We start from the raw sequence: 22,863 nt of genomic DNA on the forward strand, positions 1-22,863 counted from the left end.
TCAGGGCCATGGACCCAACTCTTAAGCCAAAAATGCATTTATTTGGGGGGGTGTCACACCAAACAGAGCCCCCATCGCCCAAGCCCGCAGTATAACATAACATAACCGTGAGAGCCATTCTACATGGAAGTTTAAGTTTTTCCGTCGCAACGTGAATCTTTCTGCTTTAATGGTTGAGTGCTGCTCTCTGCTGGAAGTATTGAGAATCGTATTTCTCCGACTATTGAAAAGCAATTTCAACGCTTCTGCTAACTAATCTTTGTAGAGGGATTGTCATCACAGAGACAATGAAGGTGATTTTGAACACATGAGTAACACCATCACTGCTGTACTTCTTTGCAGCGCCACCTTTGGACCATCATATTGAGGGCTAATCAGCATGAAGTGCAGGACAGTAAGTACTTCCATGATCACATATTGTTTTGAGCCCCGTTAAATATTTTCAGCATCTATGACACAGATCATGGAGCAGGGTAGATGGATACAAGATGTAATTTACTATTCTAATATTGTTTTCTGCTCTTCTTTCTGAATGCGTTGATGATTATTGAGGGTTGCTGTGGATTTGAGAATTTAAAACCTTACTCCTTTCATAATATTATTCCTTTACTCTCTTACTACGCATAGTTTCTGTATATATACAATTTATAAAGTGGATGTTTCATGGTGGGGGGATTGGCATCTGGTCTCTGTGGTGCACAAAATAAAGCCTGTTCACAGCCAGAATAGACAGTACTGTTGTTATGTTTTTCACATTTCTCCTTTCAGGTTTAAATATGAAGTGTGATTTGTTAAAGGCTTCTTGGTGCATTGAGACGAATTATTGCTTTTTCTCAAACCCTTTTTTATTACTATTCATTTGTATGGTTTACCCACCCCATCGAAAACCTTGGAATGTGAAGGACCTTAATAACCACACGAAGCGAAAGAATGTTTTAAACCATCATAATAGAAAGAAGGCTGAGGCTGAATTTCAAAACATATTTATTCGAAAGTAGCGATCTCTGTATGTTCCAAAGGTTTGGGAATTCTACTATTTTCAAAAAATATGATTGCCAGGACATTTAGAAAGTGGTCACTGACACAGAAGGAATATATCTATCAGTAGAAATTATCCTAGAGGGTGGAACTTTTTTATGGGAGTGTATATGCACACAGTATTAACTGATATATCGTCTTCGAACACCTGTCTAAAGCCGTGTACACTCTATCCGATGCAAAAATCATTATGGGGGTAATATTGTGGTGGTCTTTGATCCTGCAATTGACAATCTTCTAAAATGTGTAGTTTGGGGGCTTTTATTGTAGTTAGACATCTCTATATTCTATCTACATGATCATTTGATATTGTGCTATCCAGATGCACAGGAATAAACCTTCTTCTCCCCAACACATAACTCGCCTTTCAGAATATATTTTTTCTTATTATCTGCAGTGCTAGGGAGCATAAAACAGAAAACAGAGACCAAAATACTCTAGTGCCCTATCAAACTAGTATTAAATTGGGGATGTCATTGTGTAATCAGAAGCCACTGCTCCCCGACAGCCTTAAAACCACACTGTTTTCTAAATAAAAATCTGGTAAAATCCCTATAAATTAATATCACTTATTTTTTTAGCAATTGGCAAAGATTCTACGGACCTTCAAATTCTATGGATTGATTTTTAAGTCTACTCTGAGGGGTGACTCTATCAGTTATTACATTTTATATCCAAAAAAGCAAAATAGATACTAAACTGGAAAGGAAGTTGAAGTCTTTAGAGAAATAGTAGCATACTGCTTAATCTAATATTCTTTTACAGAACTTAGTGAAATGAGTTCAGGAATAACCTACATTTAGTGCTACCTTTACAAACTGAAATAATGTTTTTCTACCTTAAACAATACTACTGAGAAAGGGTAGACAAGTTGGGTAGTTTCCTGGCTTTTCGATTAAATTAGTTACATTTCAACAGGAATATCATACACATTAAAAATGTGAAAAATAATTTAAGTCTAACAAGAATACTAACGTTGCTTTATCGAGTTTTATGCTTATGTATATGATGAAAATGTGCATCATGTGACTAGTGACTTGAATGTTTTTGCTAATATTACGGTGCCAAAACCTGAGGTTTAATTTTATTCATGCTATGAAATTCCAATGAGGTCCATGTGAAAAGAAAACACACACAAGAAAAAATACAATACCCTAAAACCCTTAAAAACACCCTCAAAACTACATAAAATGGAATCAATACAAAGGCAGGAAACATTAAAAAAGTTAAAAACATGAATACAACACATTTCATTACGCAGACTGAACAATAAGACAAGTCAGCTGCGTTAGTACGTACTGAGAATCTTAAAAAAAGAGACCTTATCCATTTAGGACAGTATAATAACAAGGCCAAAAATATAAATAAGATGTTTCAAGTTTACAAAAGTGACGTGCTTGGTTAACCATACCATTTAGATGTAATGTAATTTAATGGAACAATGTTATAACAAATTTATGCCCAGAGGCGTTGAACCCTATGGGCCAAGTTCCACACCACGTAAGGTTGCGATTTATTCATAAGAAATGAAGGAATTGCTAAAACAGAATTTGCCTTGGACTTATAAGAGTTCAACTCCATAGGGAAACTTAACTTAGAGGTAGACTGTGTAAGAAATAGCCTAAGCTGAGACTGTACTTAAATCAAGGTCAAATTGCTCTAATGCATACTTAAAATTCCTAAAGAATAACGCTTTATCTCTCTTTCATTCAAAAATCTCTGCAAACGAAAGGTATGAGAGAAAATTGTGATTACTGTTGACGAGAAAATGGCCCCATCGCACCACTTCCACCAGCCCTTGAACAAAGGAGCTCCTTGCACCAAGGTCCGATCATAGGGTAGCCGATAGCGCTAGACTATTAAGTGATAATAGTTTCCTTAAGATTTGACCTTCAGTCTTGTCCAAGAAGCCCCAGTTGGCAACAGCTATTAGTGCCACAGCATAAAGAAGGGTGGGCAGAATTTTAATTCAGTACACTGACAATAGATGGAAAAAATGCTGCCGTCCCATGGCCATATGAAAGGAGCCACAACTCCTAGCCTGTGTCTGAGTTTTACAAACACTATTCTGAATGTGCTCTATGTCAAAGGCCACGAGGTGTGTGCTCAGGGTCGTTTAGTGTACTACTCATCATGTTGCCTAAGAAGGTGTAGGAATTTACTACTTCCAGTTTTTGTTCACCTACGTGCCATGAATAATTAGGATAGGGGTCCACTCTTTTTCTGAAAAAAAGTTAACACCTTACTTTTTGAAGAGTTAAGGCCAAGTTGCGAGTTTGGCAGTCCGAGGACCGCCAAACCCACAATGGCGGTTGGACTGCCACACTCCTGGCGGTTGGACCACCATATTACAACCTTGCCACTACCACCGGGATCCATGATGGGTGGCGGCAGTTGGAGTCGTGGTCAGCGCCACCATGCAGATCACAAGTCCTCTTTCTGCTAGTCTTTTCATGGTGGGGTCCCTGCCAAGAAAAGCTTGGCAGAAAGCCAGTGCTCGGGCCATGGGGGTTTTGTACTGCCCATGACATGGGCAGTGCAGGGGCCCCCCGCCAGCACTCTCAGAATGCACACAGTCTGCAAGTGTGCATTCCCAGGGTGCTGTTGTGCCACGGCATGGGCCTCGGCTCCCTTAATGCCACTGTTCCTCCAGTCTGACTGGCAGAAAAATCGTCATATGATGTTTCCGCCAGTCAGCCCAGTGGAAACATCGTAATATGACTTGGGGAGAGGCAGTCGGTATGACGGCAGCCTCCTCCCTGCAGCTTTGGCGGTTGGATCATTCCAACCACCAAAATCTTAATGAGGCCCTTAATTTTAAAAAAGTGTACATCAGAACCCTGTTGCAAGGTGGTAAGGCCTCAAGCTAGACCTTTAGGGGTTAGGTCAAGGATCACAATGGCGTCCACATAGAACAAACAACTCACTGAGCATCCTCCTATGTGAGGTGGAAACCCATACTTTCAGCAAACAAACAAGGAAGATCAGATTTGTAAAAGGAAGAAAGAAATGTCACAAGCAAACACCCTTGTTTCAAGCAGTTATTTTGTAGGGATGACTGTAGATAATCCCCTATCCCACCTAATAAAATCTGGCACTAAGTAGAGTAATGTAGGGCAATTAATAAACACAACAGAACGCTAGATATACCAAGCTTGGACAATTTTTCCCACAAAGGTGGATGATCAACCTTATCAAAGACTGTGCAAAAATTAATGAATGCAGCATAAACCAGACATTTCGTGATGAACACATTTTTCACTAATAACTTGCAAAGCTGCAATGTTGTCCACAGTACAATGCTTTACCCTAAAACCAGATTGCTCTAGCAGAATAACAACGAGTTTAAGTGCTCTAAGATGCATCTGGCAAAAACTTTACCCACAGCATTTAAAAGAGTGATTTGTCAATAATTAATGAGGAGATTTTGATCCTCCTTCTTATAAAGGTGGACAATGATGCTTCCAGTCCATGAAGGAGGAACATATGCATTATGAAAAAAATAATTAAAGACTGGATAGAGAATCTGTGGCAAAAGTTTTGTTTCCCTTTTCAAGACAATGATTGAAACCCCATCCGGACCTGTTGCACCTGAGGACCACATTGCCCTGACTGTGGTCTAGATCTTGCTCAAGGAAGGCGAACCATAGCTTGCCAGTGTCGTCTCGGAATCACTAGGGATATCTTTGATACGAAATCCAACTATAGGGTTCTCCTTGTATAAATCCCTTATAAAACAGCTCCAAATGTCCTCACTAATAGTTAAAGGATGAGAAATCGTTCTAGTACCACTGCAATCTGCCATCATTTTCCAGAATTTTCACATGTGTTTTCTGAAGGCGGCCTCTCTTAATTCAACCCATATAAGGTCACATTTTTATTTTTTAGGCCATCCTTTAAAGAATGTCTTCTCCTTTTGAGCAAAGATAGTAGCCTTGCTCTTTCATTCGCGGAAAAGACAAATTGGGATCTAACTAGTTTGTATATTTCTTTAATCAGTGAATGTAACGTCCAACATTGACATTTGTGATGGACTGTAACCTTGCTTCAAGAGCCAGAAGAAGAAACCAGTTCATAAAGTTGCTAAAGTGATCACCAATATCTTCCTTCCAAAAGACTATTACACTAATTGTCCTGTCCAATAGCTCTTTTGTAATACATATCCTAGATGATGACCAATGCTACCTCCCTGGCTTATTGTCAAACTGGAACTTAGTGGCATCAAAACTCCATGAGCCTACTTTCAGGAATAGCAGTCCAAAGAGAATACTAGAATTCTATGGTCACTAAACAGGACATCAATTAACTTTCAGATTCAAGACATTACAGGTGGAATATGATGTGATAAGTTAATCAGTTATGGAGGACCACTCAGGAGATTTATGGGTAAATTGGCTGGAGAATCAAATGCAAATCTACCATTTAAAAGGAGGCCATTGTTCTTCCTTGGCAGACTCAGCAGCAGACGGCCTCTTTTACCTGTTTTTATATTAGGGTGGAAAAGGATCAGTGGGATATGGAAAGCTTCTTCCTTGTCTAAAACTGCAAATAGATTAAGGGAGTAATTTGAAACTTTACAATTTAACTCTCCTACTAACACAATGTAGAGGTCTTCCTCTAAGGATGTAGCCCCACATATGAATGAGAAAAGGTTAGTTGAAAGGGTATTATAAAAAGGGTCTGGAGGAATATACACTTTTAACACTAATATAGAGCCCTGCTTATCCTAAAAAGGGAAGATTTTTATAGCTTGAAAAAGGATTGAAGGATCCAAAATGATACTATACGTCCATTTAAGTTTGTTGTTTAACAGAATGGCTATCCCTCCTTTTGTATGCCATTTCCTTGAAGGGATCACATTACAACATCATGGACGTCATTTCGGGGTTGCCAGACGTCGCAGCTGCGGCCCCTGGCGTGCCCCTTGCCGCCCCTAGCACTGCCTTTGCGACCCCTGGCCTCAGAGGTGGCAAAATCAGTGCCACGAACACAGGTGCAGCTCGGTTGGAGCTCCACCCCTTGTTTTCCGCCAATTTGTATAACACTAATAGTGAATAATATTACATTATTGACTATTGGTGTAATGAAAATGAAGGACAATTAGCTGGAATACGACCTTCCCTAGCAGCTGAGATAAGTAAAAAATACCTTTAAATGTATGCTATGTGCCTGCTTGCCGGTGAAACTGCATTTATGTGAGAGAGAGTGTGTGAATGTCTAAGTATGTGTGTGTGAGTGAAGGAGAAGGTCAAAGGGCGTGTGATGTCACTTTCTGCTACCCCTGGCATTTTGGTGAATTGACGTCCAAGTACCACATAAAACATAGTAGCCCTCAAAAACAAAGTGGGAGAAACACCAGGATTCCTGCAGCAAATTACATCAGCCGTTAGACTACTTAGAAATCCATGTTTCTCAGGAATATTCAATAGACCCGCTGCTTTCCAGGAATCCAGTGTTAAGAAATTGTTGACTATGTGGCTTAAACAAGGAACCCACTGCATAAACAGTGTTTAGGGAGCCAGCCAGCCCGCCCTAATTAGGACCATCATCTTCATTTGACAAAGATCCAAAATTCATCCCGAGAACCATAGTTAACTATTTGTCTCACTCCACCCTTTGCTGAGATCTGTAGAGACTTGAAATTAGGGTCAGATAGCCTATTAGAAGCCTGGTGGTACTGAGATGGAGGATAGCAACGGAGGATAGCAACAGCAAAGAACTCTTGAACATTGTCAAAGACCTCTCCAATCCTAACACCAACGCCAACGCCATTACGCCCTCACAAGAACTCTGCAACTCCCTCGCCACCTTCTTCCATCGTAAGATCACCGACCTACACGACAGCTACGGACACCAGACACAGCCAACCACCACAGAACCTACAACCCCAGCCATCACCCTCAACGCCTGGACTCACATCAGCACGGAAGAGACCAAAGCTACCATGAACTCCATCCACTCCGGTGTCCCCTCGGACCCCTGGCCACACTTCATCTTCAACAAAGCCGACGACATCGTCGCCCCGCATCTCCAGACCATCAACAACAGCTCGTTTGCTTCTGCCACCTTCCCCGAGAGCTGGAAACACGCAGAAGTCAACGCCCTACTGAAGAAACCTACGGCGGACCCCAGCGACCTGAAGAACATCCGCCCCATCTCGCTCCTTCCCTGCCAAAGTCATAGAGAAGACCATCAACAAGCAACTTACTAACTTCCTTGAAGACAACAACCTACTCGACCCCTCTCAGTCCGGATTCCGAGCCAATCACAGCACAGAAACCGCCCTCATCTCAGTCACAGACGACATCAGAACTCTGATGGACAACGGAGAAACAGTCGCCCTCATCCTCCTCGACCTCTCGGCTGCCTTCGACACCGTCTGCCACCGAACCCTAATATACTGCCTCCGCTCCACCGGTATCCAAGGACAGGCCCTGGACTGGATCACCTCCTTCCTCTCCAACCGCTCCCAAAGAATCTATCTCCCACCATTCCGCTCAGACCCCACCAAGATCATCTGCGGCGTCCCACAAGGCTCCTCGCTCAGCCCCACTCTCTTCAATGTCTACATGAGCCCGACATCGTACGCAATCACAACATCAATATCACCTCCTACGCCGATGACACTCAGCTGATACTTTCCCTCACCAAGGACCCCACCAGCGCCAAGACCAACCTGCAAGATGGAATGAAAGACGTCGCAGAATGGATGAAACTCAGCCGTCTGAAACTGAACTCAGACAAAACGGAAGTCCTCATTCTCGGAAACACCCCATCCGCCTGGGACGACTCCTGGTGGCCAACGGCCCTTGGCACCGCACCAACCCCCTCAGACCACGCACGCAACCTCGGATTCATCCTGGACCCACTTCTCACCATGACCAAACAATTCAACGCCGTATCATGTTCCTGCTTCCTCACCCTCCGCATGCTCCGAAAGATCTTCCGTTGGATCCCCGCCAACACCAGAAGGACTGTGACCCACGCCCTCGTCACGAGCCGCCTGGACTACGGTAACACCCTATATGCAGGAACTACTGCGAAACTCCAGAAACGTCTGCAGCAAATACAAAACGCCTCCGCCCGCCTCGTCCTCGACATACCCCGAAACAGCCACATCTCCGCCCACCTGAGACACCTGCACTGGCTTCCCGTCAACAAAAGGATCACCTTCCGGCTCCTCACCCACGCACACAAAGCCCTCCACAACAAGGGACCCGATTACCTCAAACGTCGCCTCAATTTCTACACGCCCACCCGCCAACTTCACTCCGCCAACCTCGCACTCGCCGCCGTCCCTCGCATCCGCCGCACCACGGCAGCAAAGACATGGAATTCCCTCCCCACCAACCTCAGGACCACCCAGGACCACCTCGCATTCCGGAGGCAACTCAAGACCTGGCTCTTCGAGCAGCAGTAATCCCCCTCCCCCTAGCGCCTTGAGACCCTCACGGGTGAGTAGCGCGCTTTATAAATGTTGTTGATTTGAATTTAAGTTGACAAGCAGATGAACAAGATTTTTACCCACCCCAAAAACAGATATAACATCGATCCCTCTAGACTGGAGTAAATCACAATTCTGCATAATCAAACTTGCAGCTATCTTAGAATGGGAAAAAAAACCCTTGTTTTGCGCCCCATTGAAGGTTCCAATAACTTTACAAGGGATAGGTCACTACTTTGAAACATTTTTAATTATCCATGTCTGCAAAATATGCTAATAACAGAAGAATCCTCCTTGTTGCATAGGGAAATGACAGTTGCATATTTATCAGGGACAACTGATAAACTAAGATATAATAAAACCCCTTGTGTGAACGAATTCACTCAAAATCTTTCAGCAGAATTCTCACAGCTTTTGTGCTCACATGTATCCATGACACTGAACTCTATCCAAGAAATTTGGATGTCTCAGTGTTAATTCACATTAAGTTCCTTCTACATGTAAACATTTCTATACCATTTCGTTGTTCAATGTTGATTCTTAACTGTTGGCCATAATTATGACTAACCACTTGGTGGGCAAAATGCAACGTGTTATTGATCCTGATCAAGTTGGCTGGAAGGGCAACATGGCAGTGATAATAGAAGACTTTTAATTATCATTGCACTGCAGAAAAATCCCAACAATCATAATCTAGTTTGACTCTTCAAAAGCTTTTGATACAATTAATTAGTACCATTAAGAGTTTATCTTGTGTAAATGTGGCTATGCTAACAACATTCTAAAGTTCTTGAAAAACACCATGCACACATGCTAGAGTGCATACTAGTGGTATTGTTTCTGAAAGCTTTTGCTTGTTAAAGAGAACAAGGCAAGGGTGCCTCCTACTGCCTTTATTCCAACATTGGCATGAAACCTTGCCCATACTCGTGATGTTTAATCCAGAAAAAGTTGGTAACTACTTGTTAGAGCTCATATGCACATGGGAGAGGCATGGTTAAAGCTTGACGAGAATGGCCACCACCATCGAGCATTTAATTACCACCATACACAGCCCTACAAAGTGTCATGCATCTCGTCTTAGAATAACGCATTTCCTGTCATTTTCACGCATTATCGCAATGACTGAGGTTGCCACGCAAGCCCTGAAGTGTGGTAAAACCTCCTTGTTCCAGTTTCTCACTTTAATAGGTAAGCGCAGAGTAATGTTTATCAAAAGCCACAAGGTGGCACTGGTGTACAATAGGATTCTCGATATTTTACTATATTTATATGGTTCCCTCGTCTTCATCACTTGATTTTTCTTGCAAAAAAGTGTCCCTCATAGTTGTTGAAATGTTGCTCATAGTTGTTGAAATGTCGCTCATAATTATACTGAAATTTTGTAAATGTCACACATAGCAATATAAAACCTTGGCAGCTATGCATACACACTTGTTAATGAGTGCAGTAAAAAAAAAAAAGAATCAATATGCCCGATCACTGGACACTGCGGTCATGAAGACTGAAGGTAAGACGCTGGCCGTGAGGGTCAGTAGCATTTTTCTGTGCTGGCCAGATCTAATGCTGAGAACTAGGAAAAAAACAAGATGGCGCAGGCGACCAAGAAGCACCGAAGAGCTGGCTGATGCATGAACAGTCCTGCGGCAACAAAGGTGGTAAATTATACTCACCAGCTACATTCTGGCCCCTCTGAATCGTCCGCCTGCTCCACTTTTTCTGTGCTGCCGATCTGAATCTTTTTGTGCATATCTGCCAAGGTTTCAGATTGCTACGTGTGACATTTTCATTATTTCAGTGTAATTATGAGTGACATTTCAACGACTATGAGTGACACTTTCTTGCAAGCAAAATCAAGCGATGAAGACGAGCGAGCCATATACATTTTGTACTATATCGAGAATCCTCTACCTCCCGTTGTACACAAGCGCCACCTTGTGGCCTTCGATAAACACTACTCGGAGTTTACCTAGCAAAGTGAGAAACTGGAGCAAAAAGGTTTTACTGCAGTTCAGGACTTGCGTGACAATCTCAGGCATTGCGGCAATGCGGGAAAAGGACCGGAAACGCGTCATTCTAACGGGAGAATACACTTGGCAGGGCTGATTGTGCTGGTGTGCTATAGGCAACTCACTGACTGCTAGATCGTGTGGGGGATGCCCATTGCTTTCTTCCTATTGTGCCTCGATCCTTGTGGGCCCCACACTCCCTGCATATCTTGTAGATGTACTTTGTAGATGTCCTGTCCCCAAGGAGTATAAAGAGGCTCTAAAGTTTCTCTGCTGAGACTCTAGCTCTGATCACTACCTACCTAACAAGGCGGTACCCCCGGGGAATTTTGAGTCTTTTGAGCCTTGTGTTTTAGGTGATGTTAGTAATTCAAGTGGCCTTACACCACATCGCTTTGTGACTGCACTCACCTCTCAACACATTAAAAGCTGCCTTACACAGCTCATTTACCTCTTATAGGGTATTACACCCATTGCTCTCTGTGCGGCATTGCCTATTCATATTTACTACATACCAGCCGGTACTTCCATACATGCCTGCCACAGTCAACACTGAGCTGAATTTTGTGGTCTAACTACAGAGTACTGGATTTTGCATCCTAATGCTCTCTTACCTGTCGAGAAGCAGTTCTCTTCCTCTCTTGTTTTCTATCTTGGTGATCAAAGTCATTGCAGATATAAATGAAAAGGGGCATGGGGGGAATCATAAAGGGACTAAAGAACTGAGGGACCAAAAGACAGGTCAAAAGAGCTCCAGTGTCAAACCCCCAGGAAAAGGAATCTATCCATTAGCATAGATACTGTTACAGTGGCTCAATTTCTTGTATGAATTGACACAGCTAACAAAAATAAATATGGAATGCCTACAAGCAGAAATGGTGGACCTGCCTTAAGATGTTAAGTCTGTGGCTAACCCCATGGAAGAGGCATATTTCAGAATAATATAACGGAAGATAACCAAAACACACTAATGAAAAAAACAAGCTTTATGGCACAAAAGGAGAGCAAAGATAAATCATGTGTGTCACATTACAACCCTGGAGGTCAGACCGTCAGGGAACCGCTAGCTCTGCCAGGATCTTAGATCCAGCCAGTCTGGCGGTGGCGGAGATCCTAATCCACCAGGGCAGCGCTGCAAGCAGCACTGTCCTGGAGATTACGACCTTGTTCTCCGACAGCCTTTTCATGGCAGTCGCAGTAACACTGCCATGAAAAGGCTGGGGGAGAACAGGTGCAAGGGGCCACAGGGGGGGCCCTGCACTGCCCATGCACTTGGCATGGGCAGTGCAGGAGCCTTCCTGCCCAGCGCCATCACAATGTTCAATGTCTGCTTTGCAGACAGTGAACATTGTGTGGGTTCTGGTGCACCCTGCTCACTACAGCATTGCGCCCGGCTCAATTACAAGCCTAAGACAATGCTGTAGCCTGTTTCCCACTAGGCCAGTGGCAGAAACGTGGGTTTACGCCCGCTGACCTAGCGGGAAACCCTTAATAACTCCGGTGGGTAGGTCGCGGCGTAGGATGCAACTACCCTGTTGGGAACTGGGCGGACAGTTTTCTGTCCACCAAACTCAAAATTACCCCCATGTGTTCCATGAGTATTACAGCCTGTTTCTGCCTTTCTCTTGTCATATATCAAGGTTTGTGATTGTATTCTCAAAGGCAGGGGTTTAATCCTTTTTCCTCATAGATACCTTTGAAGTTGCCCAATTTAGGCATGTTTCTATTGAATGCTATCTGCAGTTAGATCTCTCTTTGGCTGTATGCTGATTGTTATTTTTCATGCTCCGCACACATCCAGCGTTCTAGTTCTCTCTTTCGCTCTTCTCTCTCCTATCTCTCTCTCTCTCTCTCTCTCTCTCTTTCTCTCTTCATCCTCCTCCTCCTCTTCCTCCTCCCTACCTTCTGTCTTCCCCCTATACCACCCCAGGAATCTACTACTGGTTGAGAGATGGATACTTTAGGTTTGCACCTGTCTGATGGCTTTGTCATCTCTTAAGATCTTATCCGTCACTACAAAAAGTCTCAATCACCCAATTAAAGGGGAAATGTCCTAGACTTCTGTCATAAATTAAAAGGGGACATCATCCTACTTCAGGAAATTACAGCAGGCATACAGAGTATTCAACACTCTTGGGTTCATAACAGTGCATGCTCGCCAGTGAAAAACATGAAAAACGGGGTATTTTCTGTAACCTTTAAGCAAGCTAAATGCACCCATGACACTACTGCACACGATTACTGTGGTAGATGGCTGATTTCCAAATGATGGGGTGTCTTTTTTCATTGTCAACATATATGCCCACATGATGGATGGCCTGTTTTTTTGGGTCTCTCTGAAAAGCAAAACTGCATGAATTATCCTAGAAGGGGATTTCAGTCTGCTACATGACACATCCATAGACCAAATCTCATGCTGACCCTATATATCGACTGGCTCACAGAGACTAATGCGTAAACTTTGTGTTCAAATGACCTCTGATTGTACCATAAAGCCAATCCTCATTTCAGATGATGTGCGCATTACCTTCCCCATTAAACTCTCCGAACAGCCTGCTAAGACTTGCTCCTGGAGAATGAATAATATCATTCTTACAGACCCAGAATAAGAAAAAAAAAATCCCATTCTGTTTCGCAATTCTTTCAAACCAATAAACATTAGATATGGACATAGAAACAATTTGGAATGTGATGAAGGCAGTTATTAGGGGTAGGATGCTCAGCATTCTGCCAAACAAGAATACAAATCTAAAGATAAGGTTGAATCTTTTAGAAACACAGGTAAAAAACTGGAGAGTGAACGAAAGCTAGCTTTGGATTTCAACATTATGACTAGGATAAAACAACTTAAATACAAATATAATAAAATCCTAAGTGAGAGAGCTCATGTTTGGTCCATGCAAAATAAAACTCCAATATGCAATGGATGTGTAGGATCTTCAATTCAGCACCACTCCAGAAAAGCGTCCAAATCTCAGATCAACAGAAACACAACTGCCAATCCTAGAGTAGAGCTATTCCAGAATACATATTGGAATAATGCACACGTTGTCACGTTGTCATAGAAACACGAGCGCACTGGACATAACACATCCTCCTTTTCTTTATAAACAAAACAAAAGCAATAAACCTATACAAACACTAATGCAAATACACAAAAGATATATATAAAAAATAGAACCTAAAATAAACAATAATAATAAATATTTAAACAATATAATCAGCAGGCTATTTTGGTTTACTTCTAGTTCTTTTACACCCAATGATATAATTATTATCTGGCACATCAGGCTCTGACGACTTAGCTCCAGAAATTCCAAAAAGTGTGATAACCTGGGCTTTGTTCAGAAGGTTATTATCTTCATGTGACTCTGTGACTGAAGATCCTGTCCAACTTGTTCAATCTCTAAATCCTGCACCCCATGAGCACATTCACCAGGTTCCTTCTCTTTGTTGCTCTTCAAATTAGACTCATACATCAGATCATAGTCATGAGAAAACTTGCGTTCATAAGGCATATTGTGATCATTAACATACACCCATCTGTCCCCCGTTAGGTTGGCAATGCATTTTAAATTCCAGACTTTACCATCTGATACTCTCACCGCATTTTTCAATACCTCGATTACTTCAAAAGGTTTCGAAAACTGTCTTTCACCTTACTTAACCTTCCATAGTTTCCTAACTTTGACTAACATACATACCTTAATGTTAATTCCAGACTTAGTACCCCTGCTTTGATCGAATTTTGTTTTACAGTGATCATGAGTGTCACTTAGCTTACGCCTTACAGCATTTAAATCCATAGTAACTACAGGATTCTCAAACAACCATGAGGGGTTGCTTTTAGTTCTTGATACTCTCTCTCTCATAATTTCAAAAGGAATACACCCTGTCATCTCGTTCATCGTTGTACAATACATCCACACCGCTTTATGTACATGTAACTCCCAATTGTCATTGGCAATACCTTCGGATTGAATTGCCCCCTTAGGTAATCTTTTAAAGCGTTCAATAAAACCATTAATACTGGTATTATATAAAGCGGTAGTACAATATTTTACACCAACTCTTCTGAAATAATCATTTGCCATTTTTTTAAAAAAAATTGTACCCCATTATCATTAATTACTTTTGTGGGAATACCTTCATCAGTAGAAATTCTGTCCAAAAATTTAAGGACTATGCCAGTATCCACCTTATCCACAATTTCAATGACAGGCCATTTAGAAAAAATGTCTATGACAGCAATAATGTATTTGCCTTTTTCACTAATGAGGCCCATAAGCTCCAAAGCAATGGCTTCCCAAGGACTCAATGGGTTACACGAAATATGCATGGTGGGTTTAAAAGTTCTCAAGGATTTGTCAGCATTAGCTCACTTTATGCAATCTCTCACACAGCGTTCTATGAAAATATCATAACGAGGCCACCAATTTTTTTTTACAGATTATTTGGTCCTTACAATCCTTCCATGTTCCTCATGGCATTGTAATGTGATTAATCCCCTTAGATTAGCTGGAGGGATAGCTGTATCACCCCTCCATAATATACCAATGAAATGGGATGATTCATTTCTAACTTCCCAAAATGTTTTCAAATTTGGTTCTGAAACTTTCTTCTCTGGTCATCCTTTAACAATGTATTCTAAAACCTTGTGCACAATAACGTCTTTAGAATACTCCTCGTCCCATGCTTTCTTGTCAATAAAAGGGATATCTTCATCATATATCCAAGCAATATGATAATTATCCCACTCAGAACTGATTTCCTCCTTAATCTGTAAGGGGATCCTGGAAAGAAAATCAGCAGACACATTGTCCTTTCCAGGTACATAAACAACACTGTAAATAAAATCCTGGAGTCTCATATATAATCCGGCTATACGAGCAGATGCCTTGATCATACCTTTTGTTGTGAGTAATTTAACTAATGGTTTGTGATCACTACGGACCTCACAAGTTCTGCCTCAAACAAACGCCCTGAAATGCTCCAAAGCCCACACACATGCTAACGTCTCTCTTACTATAACCGAATATTTCTCCTCTGTGCTAGTGAGGCATCTTGAGACTTAAGCGATTAAAGATTCACCACCATCAACTTTTTCTGTGATAACATTGAATCCAACCCTTTCGAGCTGGCATCATAATGCTAGATACATTCGAATCAAATCCTGATAAAGCATCAGCATTAGCAATAGCTGCTTTGACGCTTTTAAATTCTCTATTACACTCCATACTCCAAAGAAATGTGTTACTGTTTTTGAGTAATTGTCTAATATGGAATATTTTGCACAAAAATTCTAAATATATTTAGAATAAAACTCTGTGAGACCAAGAAATGATCTCACATCATTCTTGCAAGTTGGTTCTGGGGCTAAACGTATTGCATCAATCAAATCAGGTTTTGGCTTTATTCCTTCCTCGCTCAACACAGGGTCTAAATAAACAACACTTTTAACTGCAAATTCATAATTTAAAAATTTGACTGTTAGTCCTCTCTCATCCAGAGTACTTAACACACGATCTAAAATTTGATCATGTTCAGTTTATTCCTTGCCATGAATCAAAATATCTTCCTGAAAACAATGTACGTTGGCCATATTACTGAATAAAGAATGCATAAGTCTTTGAAATACTGCGGCAGCAGAAGCCAACCCAAAAGGCATTCTTTTATATTGGTAACACCCAACAGGAGTAATGAATGCTGTGTAATTTTTACAATCCTGTTGCCATTCGAGCATCTAGCAACTACAACTGGGGAAACCCACTCAGATGATTCAATTTTTTCTTTTATGTCCTTCTTTACCAATGTATCCAGCTCTTTCTCTACTTCTTTCCTAACCTTTATAGGTCTGTTTCTCACTTGGAAAATGTTAGGAACAGCAATTTACATAAGCTAGATCTTTCCTTAAACTCAAATAGAAATTTGCCAAAATCTAATAAATCAATTTTTTTCTCTGGAAAAACCGTCTAAAGAAATAGCAGGACTGACCAAATCATTACCAAAATTTATTTTAAACTTGTCAAACCAAATTTGCTCATTACTAATAGAGTAAGGGGAGCCAGAATCTGCATACATTTGAACCTCAACCCCTCCAATAGTCACAGTACATACTAGTTCTTTTCTTGACCTTTCCCATATCAACATTTAAAACTTTGTCTTCACTACCTTTGATGTTTAATACAAACGTATCATCTTCTCTCTTTTCCCATGAGAAAACATCATCCCTGTCACTCCCTTCCTCTACAAATTTGACACCACTGTAGAGTTTCTTTCTGTAAACTTTAGAAAAGTGTCCCAACACTCCACATAAAAAACACTTCTGTTTTAATGGAGGGCACAATTTGATATTTGCCAAATGTGATCTACTGTCACATCTAAAACATTTAAGGTTTTCTTTGGAGAATTATTTTGAAGTATCCTTGTTCACCGCTTGTTTCCTTCCTGCTTTTCGTCCTTGAATTTTAGAATGAACTTTACTGACACATTCATCTAGTTTTGACTCTTTCTGTATAACCTTAGCACTCCTGGAAGACATTTCAGCTTTTCTGACAATATCCAAGATTTGTTGTAAATTAGAAACCCCATTCACCCATAACCTCTCCTGAATAGAAGAATCATTAACATGCATGACAACTTGGCCTCTTATTAAATCCTCTTGTAATTGGCCAAAATTGCAATCTAACGATAATATTCTAAGTGCTGCAACGTAGTCACCAATATTTTCATCAGACTCCTGTTTCCTGTGGAAGAATGTGTATCTCAATATACCAATACACACCTTAGGGGAAAAATATTGATCAAAAGCACTGATAACATTATCAAACGCATTATGATCTCCTTGTCCACCAAAATCTTTAGACATTTGGTTATACGCCTTCAAACCCTCAGGTCCAACACAATGTAGGAAAATTATTTTTTTTCTGTTGGGGAGACATTTCACCTTGGACATCAATAGTGTCAATTTAGTTAAGAATAAATGCTTTCCATTCTGGCCATTTCATACAAGGAACACTACCTGCTAGCCAAAATACTTGCGGAGGAGGAAGATAAAAGCTCTGTGCACACATAATGGTAAGGCAAAACAAACAAAACAAACTTTAAAATAAAAACACAAAACAAATGGAGACTTACTGACTTAAAATCAATTAATCACAATATGCAGTCGAAGAAAATCGCTCCATGTAGATAATTGCTCAGTTGAATATTCCTCAAAATGCGATAGATTGAAGGTTTACTAGTTCCACAGGTTGAAAGAATGTAGATGGAGAAAACGGACCAAATGTATAACAACGAATTGAACAGGCCAACAATGCACACTGACACTTCCTGGTTTCATCCACCAATGATACAGGAGGACGTGAAAACATAAGACGTCACTGCCAGGAATCCTAGGTATCCCAGGAATCCCTTGAAGACACAGCTGGAATCCGAATGATTGTGCGGAGAGCAATTTCAAAAGTAAGTATTGCTCGCACATGTGTGGACCACAAAAAGAGCCTGCTGTATTACTAAATCCCAAAAACGTACACACAGGAGGAATACAGAAACCACCTTAACAGCCTATATGCCCCAAAATAGATGCACAGCACCTACAAAAAACGGTAATCCAGGGACGTCAAAAGCAATCCACGAGCCCAGTGGAAAGCAAACGGAGATATCGGACGATGAGATTGCATGCTGATTGAGGAGAGTGGTGCCGTTCATCGCCACTTGTAAAGTAAGACTCCAATATGCAAGGGATGTGTAGGATCTTTGTCAGCACCACTCCAGGAAAGCTTCCAACTCTCAGATGAACAGAAACACAACAGAAACACAACTGCCAATCCTAGAGTAGAACCATTCCAGAATACATATTGGAATAATGCACACGTTGTCATAGAAACACGCGTGCACTGGACATAACAGTCCACTAAAATAAAGGCCCAACAATCTTCTTGAACAAAAAAGGACTGGTAAACCTTTAGCCCTCACCATTAAAGAATCTAAAAATGTGATTCATAACCCAGTCATTAAGGAAAAAAAATGGCATGCTACAGGCTGACCACACAAAAATTGTAGAAGCTTTTCAGTCTTTATACATAGATTTGTATAATGCATCCCATTCTGTTAGTCCACACAACTCTGAAGCTTGTCAATCATACTTGGACTCAATCCAGTCACCTTGAGTTGCGGACAAGGACTTTGTCACTGTTAATAAACCTGTTGATTCAGATGAAATAACGAAGGCTATTAATTCCCTAAAACCTAAGAAAGCAATGGTTTCAGATGGCTTCCTGGCTTCCTTTCACCAATGCTTTCAACACATTTTATAATGTTATTTGACTGACCTTTTCAATAAATTCACATCATTAGGCGAAATGATAGGGGCAATTTCAGAAGCCCAAATAGTAGCGATGCCTAAAGAAGGTAAAGATCAATTGGAGATTAATGATTGTATCCAATATTGTTACTTAACACTGACTATAAAATGTAAACCAATTTAATAGCTCTTAGACCGGAGAAAATATTCCCCCCCTCATACAATCATCCCAGACTGATTTTGTAAAGGGAAGGTTAGCTGCAGACAATATGTATACCTTTTGTCACATAATAGAAAAGTCTAAACTGATCCCTTCTCCCACCATGGCCATGGCCCTGGATGAAGAGAAGGCTTTTGAGAAAGTCTCATGGTCCTTCCATAAAGGCTGTCTTGAAGAAATTTAATTTGGGTGACCATTTTATGGGTATGACCAGTCGGTTTACCATAAACCCTTGTCTCGCAACATACTAAATGGACACTTATCAAATACATTTCTCTTAGCGCGATGCACTAGACAAGGCTGCTCCCTACCTGCCCTACTAATTCTTCCCTGAATAGAACCACTTCTCCATTGCATCAGGACAAGCACAGAACTAAAGGGTATCCCCTTTACCTGTGACCCTCAAAAACTGCCAACCAGTGCTGACAATGTCTTGATCTTCTCATCCAAGTTAGATTTGTCAATCTCGGGAGTTCTTGCCATCATTTTCAAATACGATTCGGTGTCAAGCTACTCCTTAAACAACCAAAAAACTGAAATATTCCCCTTAAGTATGCTTTGCCCCTCAAACATTGCCACACATGGTACCCTAAATTTGCAGCCCTCTAGGTTAAAATACCCAGGAACTGAATTCTCTGAAACAAATGAAGATACCAGAATGCATATAGAGCACATCATACTGGCTAAGATTAAAAACCTAAGTAACATGTGGTCACCTAATATTATCACATTGTGGGGACGTATGGAAACATTTAAGTTGATGTTAACCCAGCAAATTACCTTTTTCCTGAATATTTTCCCTGTGAATCTCAGACTCTTTTTACAAATCCATTAATACACTAATATCCTCCTTTATCTGGAAAGATAAGACAGCAATAAATTCACTACAGAAGCTCTAAACAAATAGATAAAAAAAAAAAAAGAAAGTGCTTTTCTGACCCGACAAGCTACTTGGTGGCTAAACTCAGACTCCCCATTGTGACTTTGTTGGGCAGGCATTGATGCTAACCTAGTTAGTCCCTTTCTTTAATCAGCAGCCTTACAATTACCTTACACACCTCCCACAGAATAGGAAGCACAGAACTTAGCTCATTGTGGGCAAACAGTGCTTGTGAAAGCCTGGGCTGCTCTTAGCATACTTTATAAATCTTGTAGAAACCAGAAATCCTCTCTCCTTTGCTATGCGTTTTGATAGATTTAACCTCCAAAGTTATTACTTCTATAATATTCTGAAGGTTAAAGTCACACTATGTACTTGCAGTCATCCCCACCTGGCAGATTGCCTCCACTTGCACGAGAAACTTTTGAACAAACCTCACGCTGCTTCCTAGATATATAGAATCCTGCAAAAAAAAACTCTAAACCAAATAATGCCCATATTAAAAAAAGGGAAAACTCTTGCTTTCGATACAACATTGAAACCATTTGTTCCCTCCTCAAGGGAAGAAATATGACACTCCCTCCTCTGTCACAAAATCTCTCCCCTATATCTTCAATGCAAATAGTGGACCACTCACAGATCTTTCTGGTCCCCACCAACATCTACATAAACATGGCCCATCAGAATCAGAAGCCTGTTGGCATTGTGGGTATTCTTCTGGTGAGCTTGGCCATCTACTATTTTATTGCAAACATGTTAGACCTCTATGGTCAGGGATTGAGGAAACCCGCAATAATATTTTCAACATCAAATTTTCACTAAACCATATAATAGTTTCTTTAAGAATCCTGGCTTGCTCAAATTCCCCACTCTTAGATACCTTAGACACATGGGACTGTTTCCTGATAGATATTTTGCTTGCTATCAGGATGAAAACGACCCTGGTAAACTGGAAAAACTACAACAACATCTCTTATCACACTTGGTGGGCTTAGGTATGCTTTACAAGAAATTTGGACAACAGTATACGCGTCTGCGAATACAACAACAAATCTTCCTGTTTATAATGGTCAAATCGGGATCTTTATTTAGAAAAAATCAAGCCTCCATGAACATTATCCATACCCAGCACATAAGCTTTGTATCTTCCTATAGTGCATATTCTTGTCGAACATTCTGCTCTCCCCCTTCACTCTTCCCCTTCTCTTCCTTTCTCTCTGTGCTCTCCTTTTCTATGGCCTAATCTTTAAATCCTGTCATCTTTTCTTTATACTTTTTTCTATCTGTATTGCTATGCTTTGGACCTATCCAATAAACATTTGTTGAAGTAAGAAAAAAGGTTTCATTAATACATTCAGACAACTTTTAGGTAAAAAGAATTGGAAGTTAGAAGTGTACCTTGCTATAAGCAAATTCAGTACAATTGTGCACCAGGTCTGCGGGTAAATGGAAACGATTTAAGGTACCATGGGCAATTCTACAGAGGAAGGAAATTGTTGGTGAATTAAGGTTTCCATCTCTAGTCCAGTACTATAAAGCTTTTCTGATTAAAAATGTATAATTTTGAGTCAAAGATAACAGAATTTCAATACTGAATTGCTGCTATTGAAGAAATTCTACAAAGCTCTTTGATCTAATTGTCCTACCTAGCATGAATTAAGTACTTCTTCCTTATTCTTATAAGATATTGCCAGTTGAGAAATGTACTGCGACTCCATTGATACTCTGTTCCTTATCATAAGCCATAGCAATTATACATCTTTTGTATATGTGCATTGCCCCTTTGTGGTACAATTGGGTGTTGAAACGTGTCAATAAATATGTTCTTTCGAAGTCTTGGATGTGAGCAGGTATTTCGAATGTCAAAGATGAGCAGCAGTACAATTCTATGCTCTCCACTGAATTTTTTTAATGTATGTACAAGATAAAAAATAAGGAGTGCTCAGTATGATTCCGGAAAGAGACCATAATCCATTTGATCTCCACCCTCTCTAATGTTTTACTTCATGAATCTGCTTTCTGTCATCGTATTAAGATTCATTGGCTTACATGCAGCCCCATAATCACTCATGTATTACAAGATGAAGTCAGGGTGGCTCTGGATCAAGCCTTTGTAAAAACAACTTTCAGGGCCGGGATAGAAGACTTGGGTTCTGATTTCAAGTTTTCAATCTAGTCAATGATCTTAAGGCAATTTAGAGCAGCAGGCTACACCTCAATCAATCTCACACATATTCCATAAGAGCTGGTCATTTGTCTATACTGGGTTCTAGCATGAGTGGAAAAACTGGGTATAGCCACTTGTGAACTTTTGCTGGCCCTATAACATTGAGTGAAGGACCTGGACCACATGGTATGGCCCTGTTAAACGGTAAGAAACTTCCTGACTGATTTCTTGGAGACGGTTGATCTGGTTAATGCCTGTACTTTGCCCAGGCCTCCTTGGGTTGCATTGTTTCTTTATGCGCCTCTTCCTTAAACCTAACATGTGGACAGCAACGTTGGCTGTTTTGTAAGTTCATGGCAGCCAAGAAACTGGTCTAGAAACTAGGGAAATGTATGGGCTCCCCTTCTGTTAAAGCCTGGATTTTAGACCTAGTGCTGTTGTTTGTGGGTTAACATATAATGTACTCTAAGTGTAAAGAAGATGATTTATATGATGAAATATGGAGCAGCTTCAGTGAGTTTTATGCTTAAGTACTTGTTCTGAATTGATGTCTGTCTCCCTTTCTTTGTGTTGTTGAAATATGTTTACATTTTTACAAATGGGCAGATGTTTCAGCATATTTGTTTAGCTATTTACGAAGATGTCTGCTATTTATAATTTTATATTGCAGAAGAAGTTTCATCATTTAATTTTAAGAGTTGTTGTTCAATTTAATCCTCGTTATTGATGGGAAGCTGTGATTTCCAATTGGCCCACATAGACCAGAGCTGTTGGTTCCAGTATATTATTAGAGAGTGGCT

General features: G+C 40.7%; 1 long non-coding RNA gene across 2 annotated transcripts in view; it reads left to right on the forward strand.

Annotated features, from left to right (window-relative positions):
- Positions 1-22,863, forward strand: part of LOC138259460 (uncharacterized) — an 82,522-nt gene that overhangs the window by 47,757 nt on the left and 11,902 nt on the right. For both annotated transcript variants that reach the window (XR_011198736.1, XR_011198737.1), the window contains exon 4: positions 343-394. This is a non-coding gene — a long non-coding RNA (uncharacterized lncRNA). The remainder of the gene's footprint in view (positions 1-342; positions 395-22,863) is intronic.

Source organism: Pleurodeles waltl, chromosome 9 (assembly GCF_031143425.1).
Source record: "Pleurodeles waltl isolate 20211129_DDA chromosome 9, aPleWal1.hap1.20221129, whole genome shotgun sequence".
Taxonomy (NCBI): domain Eukaryota; kingdom Metazoa; phylum Chordata; class Amphibia; order Caudata; family Salamandridae; genus Pleurodeles; species Pleurodeles waltl.